The sequence below is a fragment of the Channa argus genome, chromosome 22 (assembly GCF_033026475.1).
Source record: "Channa argus isolate prfri chromosome 22, Channa argus male v1.0, whole genome shotgun sequence".
In the NCBI taxonomy this organism is placed as follows: Eukaryota; Metazoa; Chordata; class Actinopteri; order Anabantiformes; family Channidae; genus Channa; species Channa argus.
In genome coordinates this window covers 2,791,386-2,804,827 of record NC_090218.1, presented here as the reverse complement: position 1 = coordinate 2,804,827, position 13,442 = coordinate 2,791,386, and the positions used below count along the sequence as shown (strand labels likewise).

At 38.9% G+C, this 13,442-nt stretch overlaps 1 protein-coding gene across 1 annotated transcript in view; it reads right to left on the bottom strand.

The window, feature by feature from the left end:
- Positions 1-13,442, bottom strand: part of LOC137107819 (cell surface glycoprotein MUC18-like) — a 44,977-nt gene that overhangs the window by 26,193 nt on the left and 5,342 nt on the right. The window lies entirely within an intron of this gene.

Sequence of the window (13,442 nt, the reverse complement as noted above, 5' to 3'; positions counted from 1 at the left end):
TAGTTGGCAGTGTAGATCCAGACAAGAAACATGCAGAGAGGGACGGTTATGACAAGTCAGATGAATACAGTATCCATGAAAGTTACAAATAGCAATTCAAGGGGCCAAGAAAAAACATTAAACTCAATTTCACAATGACAGTCTGTCAAGTCAGCTACTAATTTTAATTATAACAGCAGAAAACTAGAGGTATATTCATTTTAATTTGTCACAGAAAATAGAATGATCTAACAGTGGCCATGGTTCCATGCAGAACTGCAGCTAAGCTTAACTTTCTCACTCACTACTATGAGAAACAGATTTGCATGTGATTCATCACAATAATGCAGGGAACCAAAAAAAGCTGGGAAAAATTGGACTAGGCATGAAAATGGTTTATGATTCGTAGAGATTTACAGAGAGACTGCATTAACACAGGCATTAGGCCTATGCTCAAACAATGAGCACTGGTGAGAGTGTGTTGCTTCATGTTGTGGTGCAACAATAAAAAAAATGATCCAGCTTAGGGAACAGATTTATATGTTTTGAGTTTTTTAAGATGCCAAAACACAGCTTTAGTCAGGATTTTGTAATACTCACATTCAGGATTGGGCAATTCTGGAACAATATTACGATGGCGACTATTTAATCTTTGGTCATGAACTAAAAGGCAAAAATGCGGCGCTCATGTTACAAAGCGTTTCACTGCAATGCACTCTCACATGTAAACGACTTGCCAATGCCCATCCACACATCACATCTAGGCTACCTGCTGATGCAAAAGCTCCTGTAATTCAATCAGCCTTTTTTATATATATTTATTTATTTATTGAGAAACATGTTCCTGATGTTTAAGTGAGTAATTTTAAAGAAGCAGCACTGAAAAAAGACATTATTGCAAGATTTAATGTTTTCAGTGTGGCACCATGAGAACTAAATGTAATGAAGCCCCAGCATGGAACGTCTCTTTTGTCTAATGTTTGGCCATTATTCCTCCAAGGGGGTAATTCTGCTTTTCTGTCACTTCTTTAACACTTAACACTTCCAACCCATCATCTCCCCATCACCACCATTACCTTCAGAATGTTCCACGCCAATTTCCCGTAGAGTTCCCAGCATCTATGGTATCTGTTGGCTTTAAGCTTCCATAGATGCACGCTTCTTGTGGCTTGCTGCACAAATTCATGTGTGCAACCTCCACAATTACATAATGGCGGCCAGTTCAAGGTTGAGAGCAATAGCAATGTCTAAGTATGTGCACATACTGTGGCAAGCAATGCACACATATCTGCAGAAGAGCTGGTGCTGGTCACATGTTGGAGCCTTTAGTTGGTGGTATCTAAAGTATTTCTTTATTTTCCTCGTTTGTTTTAAATATAGTTAAATTTTTAATTGTAAAAAGCTACCTCAACCTCTTACACTTCAGCAGAAAGAAACCAAGAAAGTTTACAAAAGTAAAAGGCTGGATGATTCATTCCTCTGGTCTTTATAATCGTTTATGCAAACAGGCTGAATCTGTTTAGTGGGAATGTTCTGGGATACAGCCCCACATTGTACTTGATTAGCCGGCTGGGTTTTTACATAAAAATCTCAGAGTTAACTTTAATGATGATTATGAACTGCGCCTTCATGTCTCACTCTCACACACACCTTTAGAAATTATCACAAACACATCCATTGCTCTGAGTGTGTCTCTGTGAGCATTCATATCTGTTTGAACTTTTTTTTGATTGGTTTGTAGTCTGTGTCTGTATTAGAGTTTATTAGCATTCATGCAATGCCCATTCTACAACAAAGGCCTGTTTGTGCACTCTCTTTCCTTTCATACCATCTACGAGACACGAGGCGAGCTGTCGAGCGAGTGTGCCACACCTAATTCACCGAGATGAAATAGCGAACCCCAGCACCCCTCTCACAGCCCCCGCTGAGAACCTTAATGCTCTCAAAGAGAATATCAGAGTGATCACAGGTGCACTGCTGTGTTAATGAGGACGAGAGGCTACTCCCCTTTGCCCAGTCCCACTAACACCCACCAATATTCATGCACACACACTCACACTCACACACACAGTCTACATGATTCAAAAGCTATGTTGTTTGGACAGTATTAAATAACAATTTTAATTCTAATTGCAGGCCCTCTCATTAAAAATCATTAAAGCCCTTCAGAAATCCACAATCCAGTTACTACACCTGGTTTCCACATTGAAGGCCTAGTTGTGAAAACAGGCAATACTCCCAAAGTGATAAGAAACAGGTGCATTGAACAGAGAAGAGTGTGACAGGATCAGATACAAGTGCATGTGGCCTCATTCAGGTGAAGCAGCTGATTCACTGAGTAGAGTAACAAAGAGTGTGGGGCAGAGGGTTCACTTAATTTTTTGATGAATAATAAAACTATGTGAATTCATGCTATATCAGGCACAAGACAAATTTTAGATTTAGATTTTACATTCAAGTCACTTTAATTCTGGACCTTTATGGTGGAACACCATCACATTCAGACACGCTTCATATTTCTGAATCAGCAGGCACTCAGAGACAAAACATACAAACCCAGAAGATATGTTTGAGGAAGAAAGCCATGAAACTGAAAGCTTATCTCACACTTTAACAGTGTCCAGCTAAGTAATATTACCCTTATTTTAGTCCTGGCCAGATGGTAAAAACACATTTTCAGAGCTCTCTGTAAGTGCACCCACATTGCATAAAAGAAGTTTCTACTTTCAATTGAGTTCAGTCTTTACTGCATGCATGCAGCTGTTGTAATAGAAGAAAAAGATGATAAGCATTTGTGGGAGTGTCTGCATGTGTGGGTAGGAGAATGTACTTCTGTGCTCAAAACTTATCAACCAAATCACCCAGTCCCTGTTCAGCTGGTACCCAATAGAAGGGATCACAGCAGATTCACAGAAAAAAACCCAAAAATTTACAAAAAGGAGAAAGATTTTATGCTCCGATTAGAGTCTTGGATGCCAGTGTTTTGACTTGTTAATCAGTAAATGATTTGTTGTTGAGTTATGGCTTAAACCATGAAGCCACGTGAAGGACAACTGCTTAGAGGTTAGGGAGAATACAGCCCAGACGGTGGCAGACAAAGGATGGGGGAGGAAACTTGTGTAGGTTGGTGATGGGAATGGGAAATAAAGCACATGTGGGCTTTAGCTGTAGGAATCTTGAAACCATGCACGTCTGTTTAGAAGACTACAAGATAGGCTTTAAGGATGAAACTCCTCAGTGATGTTTTCAAATAACTTGTTTTACAATGAAATAAACCAGCCAGAACCGCAAACACTCCCTTTTTCCTCAGACAACATATAGCACTTTTTTTTGTTTTATCAATGGCAAACGGGTATGAACTGTGTCAGCTTATATTTGTATAGTGCAGCATAACAGGCATGCTGTCTGATTTCTCCTAATAACATAACCAGTTGTGTGCATGTAAACACAATCAGATTCAAAGGGTCAAAACATGTTCACCTTCGCTGCAGCCTTATTGACACATTTCACGGATCTACCACTCCTGTGTTTTCACAACAAACATGTCATGTATTTCAGGTCAAAAGAAAACCTTTGCCCTGAGGAAGTAATACTTTGGCTTATTTCTCAGCGAATGCCTGCAGTTGGTCAGACACAATGTCGAAAACAATGATGTATCTGTGTTCAGAACTAATAACCAGCAGCATTGTTTGATACAGGAGGAGGGAGCCGCTCTACGCCTACTTCATCTTGATCTCCAGACAGTTCTCAGCGGACAAAATCCAGCACTTGTTTTATTCATTCAGTCACAGCGTGCCCAGACCTTGCGCCAGGGGTGTGGCTATGACCGGATTCCCGGTCATCGGTTGGCACTGTGTCCAACCAAGCTGGGGATGATGGAGGAGGTGAGGTTCACATTGACACAAGCAGCTGTGAACAATAGGCACATCGCCCCCATTCCCATGATGTGGGAGACGTGGGCAGCTGGGGAGGGGGGTTGTCCAACAACACCTGTGGGCAGCCCATTTGTCAAGTGATTTGTGGGAGGGTGTAGTCGGAAGGAGAAAAAGAGGGCAAATAACTCAGTGTGTGTGTGTGTGTGTGTGTGTGTGTGTGTGCGTGTGTGTGAGAGTGTGTGTGTGTGTGTGTGTGTGTAGGGACGGGGGGGTAACATAGTAGCGTTTTATCACAGGACCACACACAATAAAACGGCTGCTGATTTCCCTCTCAAACACACCTGTGTAGCCGTACAAAGTCTTGGACTTGCATTAACATTCCTCCACTCGCCTCATTCATGTACTGTCTAAAAGTGACACACATTTATATTTCATATGCTTTTAGTTTACCACAATTAATCTTTCACACTTAAAATTTATCATCATACTTGGAACCCCTTAAAGGAAACCAAATTTAAGACAAATAGTTTATTCAGCTGTACCGTATTTCTGTGTAGTCTGAAGTTTCAACAAAGGGACATGTTTATTGTTCTGCGTCTTATTTTCCAAGAGACATAGCTGAGCTGTGAGTTTGCTTAAAGTCTGACTGACTCACTGCTCCTGTTTCTTGACTCATCTAATTGCATTACTGCATTGAACATGGTCAACATCTGTAGCAAACCACTGTAAACCATTATACAAGAATCTAGTGGAATCAACTAATCTTAAACTTTATGCAAAAGGGCAAGGTTTTTTTTTTTATTAGAATCTCTGTCCAGAATCTTTCTCAAGTTCAGTTTATTTAAAATAGTTTAACATTTTCAAAACTCATAAAATCACGGTAAACAAACTTTTCAGTTCAGTTAAATCGTGTTCTGAAAGTAGCAGGTGAACCTACGTTTCCAAGTTGAACAAACCTGAAATGGTTTAGAGGGTAGCAGAGTTATATTTAACAAGTCTATATACACACACAAGCATTTTTCAGACAAAACTTTGCCTAATTGTACACTGAAACATGTATAAAATAAATTCCAGGCACAGGCACACCAGGAAAATCCTCCACTCACTGCACTCGTCTTTGATTAGGCAGTTGATCTTTTAACAGCGTCCAATATCAAGGTTCAGAGAGTCGGGGGAGGATTTGATATTTAACCATCACTTTATCCTCTCCCTTTTGAAATGTCAAGTTCAAAGATCCAGACCAGCAGCCTTGATCTGTGAGCTAAGACGACCCAGAGAATAACCCAGCCACTCTAACCTTCATCACATGGCAGAGACGACCACGGCTCTGTGGCGAGTCACATAACAGTACACAGACCGTTATTAACTCTGATTACATTAAAGCTTGTAAACAGCCTTTTTCATGATTGTTCCCTGTGCTCCAACCAGACCTGCTTAATAGAATAAAAGCAGTGTTTTCTCTGTAGAGAAACATTCATTGTCTGTTTGAGCTTTTTCTAATTGAATTGAGTTTATTTAATTAGGACACTTTCCCAAGCTGTCTGTCTGATGAAACATTTACATCCCGCAGTGTGTTAGTCCTTTTAGTTTGTGTGATTATTAAAGTAAAATATAAAAAAGATTTTCTTCCCTATAATAAAGAGAAGTAGAGGTTATGATGTTCAACACATTTCAGCAGCATGCCAGGTGCCAGTGTCAGTAAATGAAGCACTGCCAGTTCACTCGGAGCCAAACAGGGCCTGATGTCCTGTTTAATCAGTGCCAAGCCAGAAAAAGCCCCGAAAACTACATTAAGAGGTTTAAAAATAGAGCAGAGCTAATGTCATGTTATTCGTATTAGAACTCCATCATAATGCTATAAGGTTATGGCACCACATTTTGAATTTCAGCAGAATCTCTCTAAACAGTTAGTGTTATTTTATGTGTGAGTTTTTAAAACTTTCCAGCCAAACAAAGTGTGGATTCATTTTCTGTGGCTATGAAAGTTCCTGAGATAAAACAAAATACTTTGTAGAACTTGGCAGACTATATTTTATTTATTTTAAGTTTTTATCAGCACAAGATTGACTTTGCCAGAACATATATTATAAACTCAGATTACAGTCTGTAAAATGCTTGAGAGTCCATTCAGCCAAGCTGTACAGTACAGGTCAGCCAACATTTAAATGACAAGTTGATCTAATGCATATAATAATTGCTTGTGGCAGATCAGTTCACTGAAACATGGTTATTCCCCACATATGGGATGAGCTTGTAGGAAATATAGCTCTAACAATGCTGAATCAGAAAACTAAGTTTATACTATGTAGTTTAGAGTTATAAAGTAGGTCAAGGTTTTGTTCGTTCAAGTTCCAAAGTATCAGCTCATTTCTGACCATGTGAGAGTTTCCCGATGGGGACCTACCTCTCTCACTACGACCACATCAGCACTGTGGACAGCATGACCGTCTCTTATTAAAGGGACATTCCACTGATTTTACCCAGGAGAATAAGTATACTCACCATGGACAGTACAACTTCACCAGTGGGAAACAGATGTATAATGTCTTCTGTAGCTCAGCTCTGAGGTCTGGCTTAGACACTACAAATTCTTATAACAATCCCTATGATACAAGCTGGGATTCTGGAGTTTGGAAGAGGAGTTAGAAAGTCATTATGACTAGTGTAGGATGCACTGTTGGTTACTTGTAGTCAGTTCCATGTTCTATTGTTGAAAATACTATTAATATTATTATTATATAATATTTCACAGGATCTAAAATGAAAATAACAAAAATATAGAAGTGCCAGACTTAACCTTTGAATTCATAGGTCTTGTGAAATATAAGCCTGTTTCTTTGCAACTTATCTGTACAATTGTTGTAGGAGGCAACATATTGTAACTTGAAACAAGATATCTTCCTTTAACTCATCACTTTCACTCTTGTTCAGCTCCATGCTACAATTAGTGAATGAAAGCTCTCCAATGTACTACTAAAAGTCTGTCCCAACCTACACCATACACCAGCCCATACATTATCTAGCCTCCATCTGCACATCGCTACCAGAAGAGAGTGGAGCGATGAGGCAGGAGATATATGTTGGTGTCACATAACATTCTTTGCCGCTGGGTAACAACAGCTGCATAAATGTTAAGTTCACTCGTTGAAAACCACTAAATGACTCTTTGCCGATGGGTGGTGACATGTAAAGCACTAATGCTCCAAACTGACTTTAAACCCCCATAAAAACATGCTACAAAATGATCTAAATGAATCTACATTGATGCTGCAGTAGGGACTGTACCAGGCTTCACTTACTACTTCAATGGTTATGTATTGGATATGTATTATATACCTTTTAACAAGCACCGGTGTGTATTGTTAGGCCTGTCGATATCAGCATTCCTGCTCTCTGCTGGGCAGCAGATGCCAAGCTGGCTGGAGGTGGAGGAAGCCCATGGCGTCATGACTCCTCAGGCTCTGCATGGAGCTTTGCAGAGTCAGATATTTCTCTGTTAGTGTTGCTGCTTGTCGATATTAACTGGGAATTTCTATCTTTTGGTTTCCAAAAGATACGTTGCTTTTACTCAGATTTTTTTGTATGTAAGTATGTATGTAATTAGCTGACAGAAAGTCCAACAGCTGAAGAATGTGCAACACGTCAGGAACCATCATTTATTAAATGGGACACAGGGTGGGGTCTTTTATATCAATATGACTGCCGATTAGAAAAGTGTGACCTACGCTGCAAGTTAAACATGGAGCTAATCCCTTAGGTACTAGTATCACTAGGGTTGCTTGTATGTAAATTACCAACAGTTAGCTGGAGAGAACATAATATGGCACTGCTTAATTTTGATAAATGACAATGAAGTTGGCATGGGTGTAAGAAGAGGGCACGTTATGAATCTGTGGGAAAGGATTTGCTCAGTGTGACATCCCCAGGCCAGAGAAATCACAGGGCGCCTGTGCAACAGAGGGCACTTTTGAGGTGAAGGACTTTTCCCCTCCCCCAGCTCTGTCAATTCAAGTCATTGGCACCAGCTTCAAGTTGTTGGCTCCAGCTACCTTGATGTCTGAAGCTGGAGGTCCTGGAGCAGAGGCATTGCAAGAAATCCCATCAACCCCCTCCAGTTGTCATGGGGAATTCCCTGCTTTCCGATGCCTAGGCCACCTCAAATAACTCCTCTGATCTGAAGAGCCTGCAGTTTGACACCAGGCTCTGCTTTATCACCTACTGATGATGTCAGAGGGAAGACAAGGAAACTTGGCTAAGATAAGATTCATGTTTTTGTCTCCACCTCTAGGGATACTGAGAGTTTTAACTGCTGTTCAGTCTGCTGCCACAGCTGAGAGGTTCCTTTAGGACAGCAAAAAACACTTCCCATTACTGCTACAGTTTACCCTAAGCTTTGTCAGGTTGCAAGAAAGTCAAAAGCTATACAAGCCAAACTGCAGAGAATCCTCACTATGGCTGTTGCATTGTTTCCTTCTTGCCCAAATGTATATTTACTGTGTTGGACGTATAACACAACAACATCTATGCAAATCCTCTTAATAACTAATGACCTTTAAAATTTAACATGAAAGCATTCAAAATGCAAAGGGATCATGTCCACAGCAAACTTTGTGGCAGTCTGGTTTAATATAATTAGAAAACATCATATGTTCAGAGTAATTTGATCGATTAACATAAACATATCATTGCAAGTCACTTACATTTTTTTATTGTGGCCGCAGTGTGGTGGCTGCTAGAGAGCTGGAGCACTTGCAGTAAGCACCATTTCTTCAGTTGGTTTAGTTTTTCTCATCTTTCCAAACCATTATTGTATTCCAGCTTAATTACATTGTCATTTTGAAATTGTCAGTTAACTCAGAAGTAGGGTTGTTACGGTAACTGGTATATGTGGTTCAATCTAAAAAACAAGTTAAACTTGGAAAATAATATTGTCACCTGTAGAAAACACATTAAAAGAAATGAGTGTCTTTAAATCATCCATCTCAAACACGGATGACTTTAATATTTAATTCTGCATCTGTCCTCACCAGGAAGGTGCTTTCCAACAGCTAACCACATTCTTTACCATCCTGAACTGATTCCACATGATATATCAGAGTCTTTGGTCTAGTTTTAACAGTGCATGAGATAGTTTTAGTTTAGAGGCTTCTTTATTCATAAATTGGAGTTATAGAAGAAGACCCACAGGGCAGATTCCAGACCCTAAACTTAAGCTGCGGAGGTGGATCACATTACAGCCTTGATTAAACACATCTTCAAAAGGCATTGGCTGTCTCTGGCAGCCATTAAATCAACCCTAAAGTCAATGCTGCACTGTGGCTCCTTAATAAATCCTGTCTGTGACTTGGACATCACCTCTCAGTGTCTGATTCTTATCTTTGAACAAACCCTGTTATTACGTCCCATCTAAAGATCTGTGACATTTCATAACAAAGCCCAACGAGTCGAATACTTTCACAGTTAAAACACAACACAATAAAAATTTAGTTAATCTCACTTTAAACTTCCAGGCATCAGTCTAAAGCCCTTGTCTACCCTGAGATTTCTGGAAACCAAATGTAAGTAGAACTGAATTGCAAAAGAAATACATTGCAAATATTTACAGTCTTGTTAATATGAATAAGTGTATTTTTTAAATTAAATTAATAAATGTAATAACCAGAGGCTAAACAAAGGTCTTGCATTCTGATGATGATTATGAACATTTATTATTTCAGAACACTGGCTTCCAAAATACAAATAGAGAGATCCACTACTCTGGAAACATTATTTCAACAGAATAAACCACTAACAAAACTTTAGGAACTTAAGATTTTTCTTTTTTTTGTTTTTCATGTATACATTTTCTGAGAGACAATAAGCATCATTTATTAATGAATAAGTCAGAAAAACAGGAAAAACAGGAATAAACTACTGAATTATTAGTATTTAAATTTGTGATCAATTATTTGATAGACCAAATGACTAATACACAAATCCAGACAATTACTTACAGATGAATATTTAATGAAAATGTTAAAAATATGTGGCCCTCCATGTTTAACAGCGATGCAGAGTCACTGCTGCAAATAATTCAGATAAATTCCAATGTTCAATCAACAGCTGCTGCTGGTTTTACTCTGCCAGCTTATTTTCTGCTTTTTCTGTTTGCTATGAAGGACATTTAACAAAGAGATCAGTCCTCTGGGGAATCAGGAAAACAAACACCCTGAAACCACTATGTGGAAGAGAGAAAAGGGCAAAAAATAACTAGGCCTCCACTATTAATTAGCTGAAGGGAAGAGTTCCCAAACAAAGCATGAAATATGAGTTAAATCTGGCCCCCTGCCCTTGCACTGGCCGTTGAGCCTCAAGGGTTGGGATAACATTAACAGACAGCACTGACATAAGACTGTAATCACAGGCATCCCCCACTACTTTTTACAATGTTTATTTTAAAAAGAAACATAATGACACATAGTTTAATTCCAGCTAAAAGAAATGGGTAATAACCAATAACCATATTGGTTGCATTGGTTATAGCAATGATCAAATACATCAGAAAAAAAACGCTGCCAGATGTGTGCCATATCCATGGCATGGCACAGCCCATTAGCAGAGAGACACAAACGCCATAAAAGACGGTCTGGTTAGCCCCGAGGTCATCATGAATATTCATCTGCACATGTACACGCTGAACACAAAAGATGTCTTTTCACCATCCAAGTCAGTCTGGGCTTAAACCAACTTCATTTAATTTGAAAACAGATGTGAATGCAAGTTGTTTTGACAGGCAACTGACTGGCACCATGCCAGACATCATGAGTTTTATCATCTCATCTGGATGTGCAGTTGGAAAGAAAAAATACACATTTCACAACATAATGTAATGCAAGTGAGTCCACAACAAATTCTTACTGTTTTACAGTTGCCCAGTGTCAAACCAGTCTTTCATGAGCTTATATGACATAGGTTTTTCTATTAATTGAGAAAGATATATAAACATTCAGCAACTACACTACCTATTTTTGATACATTACCAAATGTGCTAAAAGTGGCCTACCCACACATTTCCTCAAACTAAAACTAGACTTCTTTCTACATTGTCATTTTTAAAAAACAATACGGACAATATGACCTCTGAAACATAAAGAGTTTTTTTTTTGTGTTTGTCATACTAAACCACTTCCACCTTTAGGTGTTTATATAACCTATGTGCTCCCTGACCCCTAAATGACAGGAACAAGCTCAGACAGTGTGTTGTATGTACTTTCATCATATGTACCAATGATTTCACTTTGCAACTCAATCCAGGTGATGAGACTAAATATACTTCTGCAGGCTCTCTAGGCCTTCTCCAGGTGACACAGGCACATGGGTTAGTTTGACACATATCAAATGACTTGGCATTCCTCAGGACAATGACATGGGCTGAGGGGATGCCTGAAGCAAATACTCAAAACAAGTCAGTGCCACCTGCATTGTTCTAAGAGGAAACTTATCTCCTATCCATTACAGGAGAACAGGCTTACAGATACAAGTGACACCTCTAACCAATGACACAGTGCTGAGGTCACATTTCACACACACCTTAGCCCCTCAGGATTTACAAGGGGAATCTCTGCTTTCCACCTACCGGGATTAAGTTCATCACAGAACGTTTGACAGCACCCACTCTGATTACTGGGTAATTCTGCTCTGACATATAAAAAATATATTTTTTAAAAATATAATAATTACATTTCCAAACTGTTTAACAAATCTATTTTTGTATAATCAAGATACTTTTGGACCTGCTACTATGTCAAATTAAAGGCCCAAGAGATAAAGAAAAATAACCTTAACTGATAGCCAGCTCACCATATAGGGGTAGGTGCATAGGTAATATTATTTATCGGCATTTCTATGTGGCAAAGCTTGATAAACTAAGAAACCTACTGTATATTAATGATGCTTACAAGCAATCAGGGTGTTTGAAAACTAAACAGACTAAGGATGGTGAGCTCAAACACTATATAACTCACCGATTAACTTAATCCCCCGACCCTTTAGCTGCATACAACTCTTTCTTTTTTGTGTGCACTTGCTCAACAACAACAAGAGCAAAGTAAATATTCCCAGGCTCTGTCCACATCAGTCCAGAAAAAAAAGTCAAAGCAAGGGGCATGAGAGAGGTGTGTAAGGAGAGACAGAATAGGGGGCATGGCTCAGAAAAAGCGGGAAAGAGGTTAAGACCATTGTGGTGTACAATTTCTCAGTAACGTGAGCCCCTGCTTGTTGCCCACACACCAGAATGTCCCTTGACCGATGGATTGGGCGTCAGGTGTGTGCAGCTGCTGGTTAAGCTCTGTTTGCAGACTAAAGACAGAGAGAAGTGAGAAAAGGAAGATGGAAAAGCTTCTCAATGAAGCCGATATGGGTGGGTTTTTTTGTCTCGCTTAGGCAATGATGGGAACATTGCCAAACCTTGGATTGTGGCCCAGGAGAGTGAGTGCCATGTGTCCCACAGATGGGCCTTCTAAATATGAAGGGACATCATGTACAGATGGCCAATTTTGTGTGAGCAGAGCTTAAAGAAAAATGGCCAAATCTGCAAAAAAATTAAAATACTACTCATAAAATGTCTTTTATTAAAAGTAAGAGTACTGTCCTATTCCATATTCACAAATACATCCTAAATGTATCCATGTCTCACATACATAAATTTAAATGTAGTATTTAGTACGAAGAATGACTAACACTACAAAAAACATAAAAACAGATGTTCTTTTAGTGCCTTTGCCACTTCAGAAGAAACAAATTAAATATAAATACACTTATGTTGTTTATTATGATTGTTTTTATTTATTCTTTTTTAAAATAATTTGTCCACTGCTTCTTTTTTTACTTTTTACTCTTTTTACTTATTTTATTCTTCTGTAAGTGTGTTACCATATATTATCATATATCTTATTATCAGTATGAAGTTCAGAGTAGAATTTAGTTTAATAAGACAGATTGGTTGTCCCCAGTACAAGCTGTAAAAAGGTTTCACACTGCTCTTTACAGTACTTTGTACACATAAATAATCCAGTGCAAACATTGCAGCCAAATCCTATATTTGAGATCGAAAGAAGCTTTTGAGAAACAAACCTTTCAGCGTTCTCCCAACACAATGATGAAAAACTCTGTTGTGGAACCCTGCAGCAATTTTAGCACATAAAAATAAATACCAAAAAAAAAAAAAAAAAAAAAAAAAAGAAACGAAAAGAAAAACTCAGTATGGTGCTGAAGGCACTGTTCATTTTTGTTCGTTTTTGTACTATACTACTCTGTGATGAGCTCTTTACATCGCCAGTGCACAAAGATGATCTTTCCTCTTATGAGCAATTTCCTACATTCTTAACTGACTTTTCTAACAACTGTCTCCAGCTCCAGAAACAGGCTCTGTCTTCTCTAAGGTGAACCGTTCACAGTATAGATTTTTGCCATGTTTCAGATGTTCTTTGAATAACAGAACAGTCAGGGATGTTCTGTGTAGCTCTTTAGCCCCAGAAAGGCAGTCGATACAGGAGAAATTCCCTCCCAGAAGGCCAGGGATCAAACAACACAAGCAGCTGTTGGATAGAA